This window comes from Lotus japonicus, chromosome 1, assembly GCF_012489685.1.
Source record: "Lotus japonicus ecotype B-129 chromosome 1, LjGifu_v1.2".
NCBI classification, from domain to species: domain Eukaryota; kingdom Viridiplantae; phylum Streptophyta; class Magnoliopsida; order Fabales; family Fabaceae; genus Lotus; species Lotus japonicus.
In genome coordinates, this window is record NC_080041.1 from 84,566,410 (window position 1) to 84,583,771 (window position 17,362).

At 36.0% G+C, this 17,362-nt stretch overlaps 2 long non-coding RNA genes and 1 pseudogene across 2 annotated transcripts; 2 read left to right on the forward strand and 1 right to left on the reverse strand.

The window, feature by feature from the left end:
* Positions 1 to 1,951: 1,951 nt before the first annotated feature.
* LOC130724811 (uncharacterized) lies at positions 1,952 to 3,234 on the forward strand (annotated as a pseudogene).
* An 887-nt stretch (positions 3,235 to 4,121) lies between these two features.
* Positions 4,122 to 6,837, reverse strand: LOC130724817 (uncharacterized). The gene is made up of 4 exons (XR_009014597.1): positions 6,642 to 6,837; positions 6,466 to 6,532; positions 5,149 to 5,248; positions 4,122 to 4,565 (listed from the first exon to the last, which is right to left on the reverse strand). It is a non-coding gene; the product is annotated as an uncharacterized LOC130724817 (long non-coding RNA).
* Positions 6,838 to 13,439: 6,602 nt separating this feature from the next.
* Positions 13,440 to 15,216, forward strand: LOC130724822 (uncharacterized). Its single transcript, XR_009014598.1, has 4 exons — positions 13,440 to 13,604; positions 13,747 to 13,945; positions 14,031 to 14,097; positions 15,078 to 15,216. It is a non-coding gene; the product is annotated as an uncharacterized LOC130724822 (long non-coding RNA).
* The last annotated feature ends 2,146 nt before the right edge of the window (positions 15,217 to 17,362 follow it).

Below are 17,362 nucleotides of genomic sequence, written 5' to 3' on the forward strand. Positions count from 1 at the left end.
GGTGACCGACAGGCGCGTGCCACACACGCGCCGACAAGGCGCGTAACGTGTCAGGTTGGCTGCATGTGGGACACGTGGGCTCCGGATGTGGGACGCGTGGCACGCCCTGGTTGGGCACCGACAGGCGCGTGCCACACGCGTCAAAGGAGAGAGGGAGGCGCTGCAGCGGGACACGTGGCGTTGTTTGATTGGTCCGGGCGATTTTCGTTTATCCTAATCTTTCCAACTCAATTATTTCATTCAAAAAAAATTACAAAAATATAATTTTTTTACCAAAATTCATAATTTTTTTATCTATAAATAGAGACTTGGTTTGTTTGATTTGGACACAGAAAAAAAAACCAAGTTTTCCATCATCTTATTATCTTTCTATTATCCCCTTTGCTTTGAAATGGATCACAACAATTATCATTTCAACACCCAGAATTCTTCTAACTCATTTAGCAACCAAAATCCCAACAATTATCAACATCCAAATCAGTTTTCCAACTACCAAAATTCCAACAATTATCAACATCCAAATCAATTTTCCAACTACCAAAATCCCAACAATTATCAACATCCAAATCAATTTTCCAACTACCAAAATCCCAACAATTATCAACATCCAAATCAATTTTCCAACTACCAAAATCTCAACAATTATCAAGATCCAAATCAATCCAACTACCAAAATCTCAACAATTTTCAAGATCCAAATCAATTTCTCAACCAACGCCCTCATCCCCATCATGGATCTATGTTCAGATATGCATCTCCAACACCGCCGTCTAATGATGGTGCACCTGAATTTCCCGAATTTTCAACACAAATAACTCTTAGTGGAATGACAGCTGGTAATGAAGTCACTCCAAATGAAGAGGATTCAACTCCTACGAGCAGGAGAAGTCACTTACCAGCATGGAACACTGATCAAAATAGGGTGTTAATTAGTGGGTGGCTTAAATATGGAACAAACAGTGTTGTCGGGATAAACCAAAAAGGAGAAACATTTTAGGGTCAAATTGCTGAGTATTGTAATCCGCATTGCTCATTCGATCCTCCGCGGGATGGAAATGCATGCCGAAACCGTTATAATTATATGAGCAAGCAAATAAATAAATGGATTGGCGCTTATGATGGCGCTAAGCGTATGCAACGAAGCGGTTGGTCGGAGAATGATATTTTGACCCAAGCGCAAGAATTATACGCATATGGGAAGAAGGGTCAATTTAATTTAATGGCAAAATGAAAGGCTCTCTGTGATCAACCACGTTACTGTAGTCAAGCAGGAGGAAATGTTGGCTCAGGAAGTAGTGGATCTAAGAGATCTCGCGAGAGTGATGCATGTGGCTCAAACTCTATAGGATCGATTCCCCGTCCAATGGGTAGGAAGGCAGTTAAAAAAAGGGTAAAAATAAGAGCACAACAGCTACCTTGGAGGCGATGGAGAAAGATTGGGCTGAATACAAACAAGTCAAGGAGATAGAGGTTGAACAATTGAAGCAGATAGCATCGATGCAACAAGAGGCTAATAAATTGAGGAAAGAGGAGACTGAAGCTAAGAAAATTGAATCATTTCTAAAGTTAAGTGAAGAGGAGCATCTCAGTGACCACAAGAAAGAGCTGTTGAAGCGGTTGTCCCAAGAGCTCTTTGGAAATTAATTGTCTGTAGTGTTTGCTTTAATAATTTGTCAGTGTTGTCAAGTCTGTAGTGTTTGCTTTAATAATTTGTCAGTGTTTTTTCAAGTCTGTACTGTTTACTTTAATAATTTGTCGGTGGCTTTAATGTATGGGTTACCGAGTTTGAATATGTATCACTCAATTCGAATCTAGTCCTTATCCGATAATTAACTATAGTTCATATTATTTCGAATCCGTCAGTGTCCACCATTTAATTTATCTATATATATGGACTCATAGATCCATCATTCAATGTATCTCTTCCCATCTATTTCAAATTTCACAAAAAATGGATCCACCAGAGTTTGATCTCGAAGCATACCTTGAAAAAAGTGAGAGAGAAGACACTTATATACTCAACCGCTTTAGGGATCGTCGAAATCTAATATTGGAGGATAGTGCACCTCGTGGTAGAAAACATCTCAGTAGAGATCATGCAGGGGCAAACCAAAGGCTAATTGACGACTACTTCGCCAATGAGCCTACATACGACGATGGAATATTCCGTCGCCGGTACCGGATGCAAAAACATGTTTTCCTTCGAATCGTTGCGGACCTTTCAAGTAGTGATAACTACTTCACCCAGCGAGTTGATGCAGCGAAGAAAGAAGGTATATCGCCCTTAGCAAAATGCACCACAACAATGCGAATGTTAGCAAATGGTGTGGCAGCAGATGCAGTCGATGAGTACATCAAAATAGGAGAGACTACAACATTGGAGTGTTTACGTAGATTCTGTAAAGGAATCATACGATTGTATGAGCAAGAGTACCTGAGAGCACCAACCCAAGAGGACCTGCAAAGAATACTACATGTTAATGAAATGTGGGGGGTTCCCAAGCATGATCGGGAGTATTGACTGCGTGCACTGCGAGTGGAAAAATTGTCCTAAAGCATGGGAAGGTCAATTTGCTAGAGGGGATAAGGGAACCACCACAGTTATTCTTGAAGCAGTTGCATCTCCTGATCTTTGGATCTGGCATGCCTTTTTTGGATGTCCGGGAACGTTGAACTATATAAACGTTCTAGACCGGTCACCAGTGTTTGATGAATTGAAACAGGGAAACGCTCCAAGTGTGAATTTCATCGTGAATCAACGTCCCTATAATATGGCATACTATCTAGCTGATGGTATTTACCCTTCTTATCCAACTTTCGTCAAATCTATTAGACTTCCTCAAAGTGAACCAGATAAGTGCTTTGCAAAACATCAGGAGGCATGTTGGAAGGGCATCGAACGTGTATTTGGAGTGCTTCAAGCTCGTTTTAAAATCATCCGTGAACCAACTCGCTTGTGGGACATAACTGATTTGGGTATCATCATGAGGTCATGCATCATATTACATAATATGATTGTTGAGGACGAACGAGATTCATATTCTCAACGCTGGACCGATTTTGAGCAAGCTGAGGGAAGTGGATCTAGTACACCGCAACCATACTCGACCGAGGTGTTACCCGCTTTTGCGGATCATGTGCGTGCTAGATCCGAGTTGCGTGATCCAAAAAGTCCATCACGAACTGCAAGCAGATCTAGTGAAGCACATCTGGACAAAGTTTGGAATGTATCATGATTAAATATGCTTTGTATCGTACTAATTACGTTATTTGTGTGTTGTGTGTTTAGTTTGTTGTCTTGCATTTTAAGTTAAGAAAATTAAATAAATTATTGTGTGCTTAGTTTGTTGTCTTGCATTTTAAGTTAAGCAAATAAAATATATTATTGTGTGCTTAGTTTGTTGTCTTGCATTTTAAGTTAAGCAAATAAAATATATTATTGTGTGCTTAGTTTCTTTTCTTCCATTTGAAGTTAATAAAATAAAATAAATTATTGTGTATATTTTTTAAAAAAAACATTAAATTGTTAAGTGTTTTAATTTAATTTACGTTAAAAAAATATTACGTTAATTTAATTAAATTTTAAAAAATAAAAAAACATTAAATTAAATTAAATCGATAATAGTTTATTTAATTTAATTTTTTCGAAAATTTTAATTTTATGAAATCATAAAAAGAAAAATATAAAATTAAATCAAAATATGAAATAAAAAAAGTGGTGGGGTAGGGGGTAGGGTGTTGAATGAAAAACCATTGGAGTGGGTAAAAGTTGAATGAAGTGTTGAACTGGAGAGAGAAGGTGATGTGGAATGTTGGGAAGAGAAAAAGTGGAGTGTTGAGGGTGTTGAATGTTGAAACCATTGGAGATGGTCTAAGTAGACTAGACTTCCTTTTTTTTTTTTCTGTATCTGAACTTATTTCTAAGATTCTTTAACATAAAAAAAAATTTAATGCAGGAATTGCAAGTGTTTTGCCAACCATTTTTACTGTAGAGAAGCATGTCAATGCAAAGATGGATGTCTACATAGGTCAGAGACCAAAAATGCTTCTAATAAAGCAAGAGAATACATCATGGCAAAAGATACTCAAACAACAACAATAACAACAACAAGAAGAAGAAATTACTGTAAATGCACTACAAAAACCCACTGCCATACCAACCATTGTGGGTGTTATAAGGTAACATTAGTCCCTCTATTTGTAAATTTAGTTTTATATGGCATTACATAACTTTCATCTTTTTTTGAAATTAGGCACTATTGGGCTGCCTGGACCAATGCAAGTGCTCAGGATGCACCAATGCTTATGGCAGGAAAGCTACCTAAGCATGCTTATGGGAGGAAAGCTACCTAAGCTGGAAACTATGTGTTCTTTTTGCTGTATTTTCTTTTTTTTCCGCATTTAGCACATTCAGAAACAAGAAAAGAAATATAGATCTGTTATGCTTAGAGTAGTAGGATCGTACCAGCAAGTCATACTATATGGTTCATACCAGCCACAACATTTGAGAGCTTAGTAATGGAATCTGGACATCTAAACCGGATGATTTAGAGCAATTCCAAAACCTGAATTTCAAAGAATATACAATGGAAGCAGTTATGGTTGTGATGGTAACTTCTAGAATTGATGATACAACAACAAAAGCTCTTTCCTACTAGGTAGGGTCAGCCACGTATCAAATAATGCATAAATAACAAAAAACTTAAATCTAAATTATTCTCATGTTTGATCGATGGTATGTTTTCCTAGATCTACCGCTACCTCTATCCATTGGACTACCCTGCATTTGTAATCTACTCTCCTCAATCTAGAATTATAGATTTTACTTTTTACAGGTCTCTACATTCATGGCCAAATCATCAAGGTGTGATTCTACAACCTTTTCCACAATAGGTCTTGCCCAACTTTCTCTCTTGTGTGTTAACTCATCCATCATTATATTCACTATATTAAGCTTTTTTTACTAGTTCTTTACCACCCCCCCTGAAAACAGAGAAGAGACTAAAACATTATCTATAACATGCATGCCTTACTTGAAATAGGTCATATTTACATTTTTACTTATAAAAAATGGGCTAGAGAGAGAGAGAGGGAAACGAACAAGAAAAGAAATATAGATCTGTTATGCTTAGAGTAGAAGGATCGTACCAGCAAGTCATACTTCATGGTTCATACCAGCCACAACATTTGAGAGCTTAGTAGTGGAATCTGGACATCTAAACTGGATGATTTAGAGCAATTCCAAAACCTGAATTTCAAAGAATATACAATGGAAGCAGTTATGGTTGTGATGGTAACTTCTAGAATTGATGATACAACAACAAAAGCTCTTTCCTACTAGGTAGGGTCAGCCACGTATCAAGGCCCAGTTTGGAAGAGCTTATTTGAGCTTATCTGACAGCATAAGCTCTTATGCCAGTGTTTGGGAGAGCTTATGCAAACAGCTTATGGTCTGCCATAAGCTATTTTCAGCTTATTTTCATAAGCTACTCAGGATAGCTTATGAAAAACAGCTTATGCTTATACACAGCTTATTTTTAATTTATTTCAATAAATTTTTAAAAATAGCTTATGAATAAGCGCTTATGTCATAAGCGCTTATGACCATAAGCGCTTAATTAAGCTGTTTATCCAAACGGGGCCCAAATAATGCATAAATAACAAAAAACTTAAATCTAAATAATTCTTATGTTTGATCGATGTAAAAGTATATATTGTGGTGCTGAATCTTGGATATGTTTAACAAGCACATTTGAAGGAGTTAAAATGATAGGAACTGAAAGTTTGACCACTGTGCAATCAACAAAGGGCTACACCAAGTTGTTTCAATTTCCCTGTGTTTTCCCCAACTTATACACATTTCATTGATAGCTTGAGCAGCAAAAAAAAAAAACGGTTAGTGTTTGTCAGAAATGTATCAAACCCCATCACCCGTGACCCGCCATGACGGAGAGTAAAAAACCCGCCATGAGATTCCACCATGGTGGATAAGCAAGGGTTGAAGGAGGAACCTAGGAAGATTTCACTATCTAGTAATACATGCAAGGAAGATAAAAGTGAGTCGGGTGAGGTTGCCTCACTTGGAGTTCAACCCCTGAGTTTGAATAACTCTAGCAATAAGTCTGTCCACTAGTTAAGTAGTTAGAAAGGATTAGTTGCTTGGATAAATAGGGAAAGTTATGAAGCAAGGAGTCATTTGGAAAATTTATATGCAACGGTTGAAGGAGGAACCTTAGAAGATTTCTTTGTTACTATTATTTGTCAATTTGTTTTATTCAAAAAATCAAAGTACCAACAGATAATAGACAACAATTTAGGCAGTGTCTATTATGTCAAAATTAAGTAATAAGTGAGAGATATGTGGAGCTGTTCTGCCAGCCTATGTAATCAAATCAATTAAAAGCTGAAAACATGAGATGTGAAGAGGATATTAAGAAGATTAAACACAAGGAAGGAAAAAATAACCTTGTCCGTGGATAACTGTGAATCTAAACCTACACCAATGGTTCTTCCTGGGTAGATATAATCAATCCTGTAAACGTCCAGATCCATTAGAACAAAATATCATGATCTATAAAGAAAACAATATTCATTCAGAACAAATCAATGATTAAATAAGAATACGCAGATGAAAAACTAACCTTGTCCGTGGATAACCGTGAATCAAAACCTGCATCGATCCACTCATTCCTCACCGCCGATCCACTCATTCCTCACTTTCAAGCCGCCGCACTGGAAGGAAGCACGGTTGCAACATGGGTGGTTGTGGCGGCTCCAGATGTAGAAGAATCTCCATCTCCATTTAATCCAGATTCTATGTTTTTGGTTTTCAGACTACACTACACTAGATAGAGGATACAAAGAATTGCGGGTCCCACCAAAACAAAAAATTATCCTTAAGTTACGGATAACGTTTGATCAATATCAATTATTTTTTGCTTATGTTGTTTCATTTATTTTTTAAAATACTTAAAAAATATATTGAGGATGTCATATTTAAAATGTCTACTTTTTTTCTCTTGCTTTTCCTTTCATTTTCTTTTCAATCAAACAACATAAAAATCATCTCAATTCCTACTCTCTTTCTTTCTTTTCATTTTCCTTTCTCTTTATTTTCTTCTACCTACCAAATGAAATAAATACTCACATTTAATTGTTATTTGTTATCCTTTAGAATATGTTCATTCAAACTGGGTTATGAGTCTTTCAAAAAAATTGGGTTATAAGCAAATGAACTTAAATCCAAACATAAGCCCTTGAATTTATCTAATGGCACTGAATGTGTCGTTGTAGCCTTATCACTGTGTTTGGTATAGCTGATTTTGTGGAGAGAGAGATAGGATAGATGGACTAAGGCAAGAGATAACCTCTCTCTTTTCGTTTGGTTTGCATAACACTGTAGATGAGAGGGAAGTGAAACCGTGGGCCCCACATTTTTTTTTTAGTCTTCGCAATTTGCGAAGAAATGGAAGCTGACAGTACTTTTTCTTTTGGTTACTCATTCCGGCGGTGCAACTAGGGATGTCAATTTTGCCATCCGCCCGAACCCGATCCGATTTGACGGGCAAAATCTGAGTTGACTGGATTTGGGTTTGGGTTTTGCCCGTTACTGTAGCCATTTATGGGTTTGGGTTTGGTAATAGTTAAATCCGTGCCCATACCCGCCCAAACCCGAACCCAAAGATACCCGAAACATAAAATTACAAAAAAACCCCTCATACATATATATATATATATATATATATATTTATAAACTTTGTTCTTAATGTTTGATGATTAATTATACTTTTGTATGTTTGAGAAAGTAAGCTCTAAACTATTGTTGTCTCACTTTGGTGACACATGGGGATGATGAATAGTCCAGTAGAAACTCTTTAAATTAATAATGTCAGGACCGAAGAAATTTATTAATTTAGAGTTATTAATTTATCGATAAATTAATAATTATTAATTTAAAGAGTTTTTAAGTAATTATACCGTACATTCCAAACAAAAAGGCAACTTTATGATACAATTCAAAAAATACAACACGTGAGTTATTGGATGCAATAAGAAAAGTTAGAAATGAGCTCCAAATAGACTTGAACTTTAAAGCAAAACAGACAACTATTGAATCATATTTCAATAGAGTGTAATATTTTTTTTTTCAGTTTCTATGAATTATTAATTTATGATTTTCTCAGGACCGAAAATTATAAAGGGATCTCCCGAAAAATTATTATCTTATTATTTTATCGAGTTTTTCAATTTTTTACATTGGCCCAAGTCGGGACCGGACAAATTTATTATTTTAGAGAGTTTATTAATTTACCGAGTATTAATTTAAAGAGTTTATACGTATTTGTTTTTTTTTCTTTCTATGAATTTCACTTTTTTTTATATGAAAGTAGGTTCTGGATCGGCTTGCTATTTTACGTAACTAATGAGTTTGGGTTTGGGTTTCAAACCCAATGGATTTGGGCATGAATTTCATTTTATCGCCATAAGTGTTTGTATTTGGGTTTGGGTTTGGGTTCTGTGGTTTGGGTTTGGTAATTGTAAAACTCGTACCCGATCCTACTCGTTGCCATCCCTAGGTGCAACACCCCCAAAAAGTCACCACACACTACTAGAAAAAGTATTTTCTACATCAGGGTTTTCACAACGGTGGATGAAATACCTGATGTGAAAGATAACGCGGTGGCAATATTGAAATTATAGTAAACTTTTATGAGAGTTTTCACATTAGTTGGGAATATGTCTGATGTGAAAAGTAATTAATAAACATTTTTTACAACGGTTGATACAATAAGCGATGTGAAAGCTAAATGCGGTGGCATTTTTGAAATTTTAATGAAGTACTTTTCACATCGGTTATAATATAACCGTTGGGAAAAGTCCCTCTTTTCTTTAGTTTTCACATCGGTTATATTACAACCGTCGGGAAAAGTCTCTCTTTTCTTTAGTTTTCACATCAATTATATAACAACAGTTGGAAAAAGTCCCTCTTTTCTTTAATTTTTACACAAACGCTGAAAGCTTTCTTCCTCAGTCATTCACGGAAAAACAAGAAGCTTTCTTCCTCATTCTTTTCTTCCTCGATCAGTCCCTCTTTCCGCTGTGCGTTTGGTTCTTCCGTTGGTGGTGGCGTCGTTGGTTTTGGTCATCTTGATGGCGGAGTCACCTTCCTCTTCCTCTTTGTACCCATCAAAACCCTAATCTTAAACCTCTTCGACTCTTTCGTTGGTGGTGGCGTCGTTGGTTCTTCCGTTCGCTCGCACCAGGTTCCTGCTTAAACTCACCCTTTTATTTTATAAACTTTTTCTTTACTTGATTTTGTTTTTTCGGTTTTGGTTTTGTTTAAGATAAAAATAGATTAAAGATAAATGTTTGATTATTTAAAAAAACATCTCATATCAGATTTAAAAATCGTATCATTATTCACATAAAAAAAAAATCATATCATTATTCCCATAAAAAAAATCATATCATTATCTACGTATGTATATAAAAAAAAAATCATATCACGTGTGTGGTGTTAGGGTTTCATTGGCCTCTTCCAACAGCAACATAGGGTGTTTCAGCCTCTTCTACCCTGTTATATCTCTTCCCCTTTAATTGAATTTGAATTCTGACAGTACCAGCGTGAGTCTTGCATTTGTTGTTTTCCTTTGTTATTTTTTTTTTCCTTGTAGATTCTCTTCTATTTGTTATATTTTTCTCTATGTTATTTGCTCCTTCATATGAGACATTGTCTCAACTCTTCTCTTTTCTCAAAAGAGAGGCTAAAATATGTTTTACTGATGCTATGGCTGGTCAATCATAGCTATTAGTTATGACCTTTCAGCATCTTATTAGTTGGATTTACTTACATGGCATAATTCACATTTGTTCTCTTGTACATGTGATTACGATAGGTCCGTTCATAACATATAAGATTAAGAAATAGAACTGTGCTCTCTTTTTTATTCTCTAGAAAGAGAAACTTTATGGAAAATTACTTTTTCCCAAAATTTATGTTTCCTGTTAATCTTGTATGGAAATGAGTTTGGATCATCTTTGTCTTTCTACCCATTGGTTTGTGGATAATATGTTGGTATTCTATATCCTAAATTGCTTAATTATAGTTTTCCTGCAATAAAACTGCCCATGTTGGCACAATGATTATATATGATTCCTAGTTGCCTCCACCTTGTGATTTGTATTGAGAAATGATAGGGTAGTATTAGGGGTGCTTTTCTAAAGCAATTGGTATCATTTGGGGCTGGCCATATAAGGAAGAAGTTGGAGTCCTTTTTTTTATTGCTTTACTTTCTGTACAGATTTTTATTTAGAGAATGTGATTATTGATGACTCTACTCTTGCTGTTGGGTGCGTTTAAAATAAACAGATCTTGGAAATTATTTAATATGTTGAATAGGATTGTTGTTTGGGTAAATAGTCACATTGGTCCCTGGATGTTTGCACCGACTTCAGAATTGTCCCTGGATGAATTTTATTAGGCTCGCGGTCCCCAGATGTGGCAAAAAATAGTCATATTAGTCTCTGACGTTAAAATCCCCTAACGTCCGTTAACCCAATTAATAAAAGTCAACATTATCTTTCTAATTTTATTTCACTTTGGTCCCTTTCTTCTTTCTTCCACCCTCTTCACCCCCTCCTTCCATCATTTTCACCTAAACCCACCCTCCATCATGCTTCAGAAACCCATAACGTAAACCCACAATCTTCACCTCCTTCATCTTCATCTTGTTCATCTTCACTTTATTCATCTTCATCCCCTTCTTCCATCATCTTCACCAAAAACTCCTCCCCTTCTTCATCAACCCATTCCCCTTTTTTTTTTCTTTTTTCATATCATCATCATCAACACTCTTCTTCTCTTTCTTCAACCAACCATGCCCAAACCTTCTCTCCCAGATTTAACACAAACCCAATTCAGATTTAACACCAAATTTACCCTCCATGAGTAAAAAACCAACCAAAACAAAAATACCCAAAAAACAAATATCCAACCCATTACAATCAATCAAGAGAAATAATCAACCCATTCCTAGCTTCAACAATACAGTACCATAGCCCCAACTTGCAAAGTACATTATATTCATATATTGAGAAGGATGACAGAAGTTGTGGCCTAAAGTATTTGTGTCTGGCCTATTAAGCACAGCTACTAAAAAGGAAAATTAAGAAGATCAAACAGTTCAACAGAAACTTTTAATTGCCAAAACTCATTTGATCAAATTCAAAAGACAATACAAATATGGAATATTATATCAATACCAAAAAATGCTGTTGCTCAGATTCAAAAAAGAGAAAACACAACTAAATATTTACACAATACCAAAGAAAAAGACCAAAACGAACCAGCTTAAATAAGTAATGACATGCCACCTTACATTGCAACAAAATGGTACTCAATGACTGAGTTACCAAACAATTTTAACTTTTAACACAACTAACTTGCAGCTCCTCGGAGCATCTAGCTTTGGGTGGTGGAGGGAGAAAGTAATCCAATGGATCTCCAGATTTTGGCTCGTCTTGATCTGCTTCTCCGAGTTCAGCATCATCTGTTCTGATCACAGCATCAATGTTCATGGTATCAAATTTCATTGGCTCAGAAAATTGAGGTGTGTTAGCATGATTGCTTGGGGTCAAAACCTGGATTGTTCCTAATGGTGTTCTATCCGGCAAATCACCTGCAGAACATATTCTGTTAGGCAGTAATAAACACAAAAAATGCACCTAAAACGATAGCATTGAAATTGAAGAAAATGAAATAAAGCAGTAACAACTTCTGAAAATTGAATATAAGCTTCCTACTATTCCTATCCTGTTTACAATGCCATTTCTAAGGATGACAAATTGTTACATGAAACCATCACAGCGCACTCCTTCTCTGTCCCGTTCACAAACACCCAAGCGTGGACAATATCATTTGGAAATTGGTTTAAAAAATGCATTTAAAAAAACCATGCCTTTAATCTGACCAATGCCTGGTAAGAAGTAAGAACTGAGGTTGATCATTCATCACACTGAATTTGAATTTTAAATATAATACAAAACAGAGTTACATCCAAGCCACACTCAACCGTAAAGTTTACAACTTTCCTCATCTCTAAGCCAAATCAACCCCCTTCACCACCAATCTGAAGCTTTTCTCACCAAACACTGAAAACCCAACATCCATAGCCACACCCACCTTCCGTAAACGAACCAACCAGCCTCCTTCCTCATTCAAACCTCCGACCCAGATCTGGTTTATCCTTTCTCTCATTCCCCAAAGAGCAGTACCCAAATCCGGGTTTAGGGATTTGGACACAGATCTGAGATATATCTTCATCGAGGTCTGGAGTGAGGGGGGTGGTGACCAGAGAACTTGAATCAGGTGGTTTACGTGGTGGAGGTTGGTCGTTTAAATGTGGGAGGTGGCTGGAGTGGTGGTCGGATGAGGTGGAGTTCTGGGTTTTTGGGGAAGATGAATAAAGTGAAGATGAACAAGATGAAGATGAAGGAAGTGAAGATTGTGGGTTTACGTTCTGGGTTTCTGAAGCCTGATGGGGGGTGGATTTTGGTGAAAATGATGGAAGAAGGGGGTGAAGAGGGTGGAAGAAAGAAGAAAGGGACCAAAGTGAAAGAAAATTAGAAATGTTGACTTTTATTAATAGGGTTAACGGACGTTAGGAGATTTTAACGTCAGGGACTAATATGACTATTTTTTGCCACATCTGGGGACCGCGAGCCTAATAAAATTCATCCAGGGACGATTCTGAAGTCGGTGCGAACATCCAGGGACCAATGTGACCATTTACCCATTGTTGTTTTTGAGATATTTGGTTATATGCGTGAGTCATGTTCATCTAAATAGATAGAGAAATCAGAAATCATTTTGCTTATATTTTAGCAAAAACAGGAGTACAGAATCATTGTGCATTAAATTTTCTAATTTATAATTTGGTAATCAGACAGGAATGGAATCTGAGAATAGCATGCAACGGAATATCAAGAAGGAGGAGGGTGAAGGCTTCCGTGACATTTTAAATGAAGCTGTGAATCAAGGTCAAAGACTTGATGATGAGCAATTCAAAACACATATATTAAAAACCACTGAGGTAAAATTGGAGCAGAAGTTTCCTGGGTGTGAGGTAAAATTGGAGCAGAAGTTTCCTGGATGTGCAATTAAGGTAAAACCACCCATTTGCGATGAAGAGGTCAGGAACAGTCTATCATACGGTTTATAATATGCTAAACCAAAGCACATGCAAATTGATTTGTTTTATCTATACAAAATGAATTTTGAGTTCATCTCTATTTTTTATTTTTATTTTTGTATGAGTTGATAAATCTAATTAACATATTATGCCGCCTTTTAAGTTTAATGGCACACAACGTAAGAAGTTCAAGGTTATAAATAGTCTTCTGTTCATATATATATATATATAGGATATGCCTTCCGAATTTGAGGAAAAACTTCCGCCTCCTGACAAGCCAAGAATAATAGTTGATAATCCTGACCAATCAACAAAGCTTGTAGAGAGCCAAGAAGTTGGCCCTTCTACTGCAGCTGCGTCTTCCAAAAGTCGCCCACTACCATGCTTGTGTGCTGGGAGGGACTGCTGGGGCACGTAAGTACAATATTGAGTAGATTTTTGTATAGCTGTAATTATAAATTCCAATTTTTTTTCTTTTGTCATCTTTTCTATTTTTTATGATTCTCTGTAACATGTATTTTTTTAAAATCTAAATAAAAATACATAATGGATGCAGATTCTGTAAGTGCTTTACCTATGGATTCTATTGTGGTCAAGACTGTCAGTGCGGCGATGGATGTTTAAATACCCATAAAGTACAGGAGGAATTTCATTTCGATAGGGGACTCGTGATTAAATGGAGCAATTATAGAGGAAGCTTGTGTAGGTGCAGCAATAAAACCCACTGTAGTAACAATTATTGTGGGTGTTTCAAGGTAGTATTTTTATGACCTTCGTTTGTGAATAATTAGTTTTCTATTACAGCTTAATTAATTGAATTGTTTTTTATTTGGAAATTAGCTGAATCAGAGATGCCTAATAGGATGTAAGTGTGTCGGATGTACGAATCCCTACGGTGAAAAGTGAGGTAATGTTCTCAACTCAGTAACCCATGCAAGCTAGGTAGTGATTAAATGTTATACTAGACCTATCCAAAGTGGTGCAATGGCTTTGATGGTATGTAATTATTGTTCAATACTAATTATAATAGCTCCACTAAGATGGTCCATTTCCCTTCAGGGGGGTTGTTTAGAGGGGATCCAACTGTTTTGGCAGGGGGATACATTTCCATCTAATGTGGAACCTGTGAACTAATGATGGAAATGGGTCAGATCTACTAGCGTATAAATCAGCTAAGCCGCCCATTTGGAAAGTGTGCACCAGAAGGCATAGAGACAGCAAGAGTAACTGCTGGATAGCAGTTATTTGTAGAAAATAATTGATGCAGATCTGCAGTTTTATTTTAAAAGAATGTCTAATTATAGGATACTGTTAGTTGATAGTTATGTTTTAGGATATATCTCTGGTTTTAGGGAGAATATGAATATCGTTGTTGTTGTTGTTAGAAGATTGTGAACTGAGTACATTCTCTGTAGGAGACCTTAGTCTCTGGGACAGCAATTGAATTGCTGTATGTATGTTATTTGTGTTTAGTAATACACATTTCCTGAGTTTATTTCGGGCGTTCTATCAATTTGATCATTAACCATGGCAAGGGTGTCTGACCTATTGGATTCTTTGGAGGTACAAATAACTGCTATCCAGCAGTTACTCTTGCTGTCTCCTATGCCTTCTGGTGTACACTTCCCAAATGGGTGGCTTAGCTTATTTATACACTTGTAGATCTGACCCATTTCCATCAACTAATTCAGAGCTGACAGGGACCAAACTGGTTATCTGTTATTGCTTTTAGATTGTGCCTTTTGACATCGGATTTGTAGTCTAAATTTTTCCTCTTGTTTCTAGCTCTAGGCTACACATGATATAACTATTCATATTTTTCTGCAGCTAGCCTCTAGTTTTATGAATTCTAATATGAATTGACTGGCTACTTAACGTCAACTGTAGGTCATACTTGAAGGCTATGTTTGGATTGACGGAATAAAATGGAATGGAGCGGAATGAAATATAGTGGAACGAAATGTTATTTTTATTGTTTGAATAATTTATGATGGAATGAAATAAATTTATCACTGTATTGTTTGTATAATTGACGAAACCAAATGAGTTTTGTTTATTTTTTCCTATACTGTGATTTTTAAAAACATTAATATTATTTATTGTGTCACTTTTGTTTCAATATTTCTTCCGTCAGGCTTAAATATGCTTGAGGTCCATGAGATTTTGAGAGGAATTAAATTGAATCCTGAAAAAAAATTCTTTGAAATGTCATCTTTTTTTTTCGGAAAAACCAATTATATAGATATGAAGTAAAGGGACTTCGACCCATACAAAGGAAACAGTACATAATTAAAAGGCAAGTTCATTTAACAGGGGGAAGCATAATTCACCCTTTGAAACCAGAAAAAACCCAATAAAAAACAGCAACAAAACAGCTAGAAATAAATTAATAAAAGAACCATAGTCCTCTAAGAGAATGTGAGATATTTCCAAAATATATACTTGGAAATATGCATTGTATTAATGCTTATATTAATTAATGTTTGAAAATATGACAATATAGTGAAATGGTCCAATCGATAGGCATTATCCTATGGCACCCGTGCTGTACGGGTTCGAACCTGGTCAGTTACTTTTTGTTTCATTAATTTGAATTTAAACTCAAATTCTGAGCAAAAAGGGAAGAGGCGTGATTCGAACAACGGGATCAAGACCCCTTGGGTGGTTGTATGGGACGCGCTGCCAGATGAACCAACGTGATGGTTGGTAACATATCTGAAACATTAATTATATATTTCAGTTTTTGAGAAACCTTTTATTAAGAGATATATCTCTTCACCAAGGGATGTTTATATCTCTATATAAAGAGATATTTGGGCAGAAAAACAGATAATTCTGATGCACGAAATTGGACTTCCTTTTGGTCAATTTCTCCTCCATTTACTTTATTCTAAATCATCTTTCACTTCACTAATGCATGAGTGAAGTGTGGGAATCATACTTCTGTAAACTATTATCAAAGATACGCTTGGTGTGTTAGTGCAAACCACATCAAGAAATTCAAAGTATCCTGAAGGGAATTCGCCGGTTGTCTCATTTGCATCCAATACAGTAATTGGTGGGGGCGAATTGAACCTAAAGGTTAGTGCTTATGCACGCTTTGAATCTTCAAGTGCTTCGGTCATCAAGATCTTCATCAATCCAAGAGTTGCAGCATCTCCCCAATAGTTTATTTCCCAACAATCTTTAGGTTCAATTATTCGTAATCAATGGCTGCTTCACTCAAAGACATGACGTCTAATTTTGTGAAATTGGACAAGTTTGATGGAGGAAAGTTCAACCGATGGCAGAAGAAGATGCAATTCTGTCTTACAACTTTGAAAGTGGTGTATGTTCTGAACACCACAATATCATTAGAGAAGGAAAAAGAAACCATGACTGAAACAAGAGGAAGATCAAATGGGATCAATTACACTTATGAATAGAGGTTAGTACCCCACAACCATTCGTATTGTGTGAAGACATGAATTCTTAAGATCTGATATATCTTCTACATGCTTTAATATGATTAAGTTTACATGTGGTAGCAAAGCATGAGTTAGAGAATTTGTAGTTTTTCTTTAATGGTGATTTGATCCATGGAGAATGTCTTAAAATTATTCTTGACGGTTTTGAGAACTTAACTATTAATTTTCCGCTGCATGAATATGATGGTTAAAATGAATGATTGAGATTATATAATTGTTGTAATCTAAAAATATTGATGTTCATGTTTGAATGTGTTTGGGTTTAATTCCTTATGCATGAATGAATGATGGTTAAAATTATTCTTAAATGTTTGTATCATAAGAATGCATTGCTACTTATGATTTGTTTTTCGTTGCATGATGATATGATAAATGTTGATTGAAGTTTGCATTTGTAACTTACTTATGTGAATTATCCTATGCAAATTTATGAATTTTGAACATGGCTGAAATGGAAAAAAAAAATTGCGTAAGTCATTCCTTTATGTATTATATGTGCGAGTGAAAAGACCAACGTTGAACGTTGGCTTGGTGGTTATGCTCGGCTGTAAGTTGAAAGGGTGCGTGGGTTCGAACCCGAACGACACCTCTTCGTTTTGATTTTTGAAAGTTTAAATTTTCAAAATTTAAAAATAAAACGTCAGAGGCAAGACTTGAACCCTGAAGTCCAAATTTATGGACATAACCACTATACTGGAACATGCA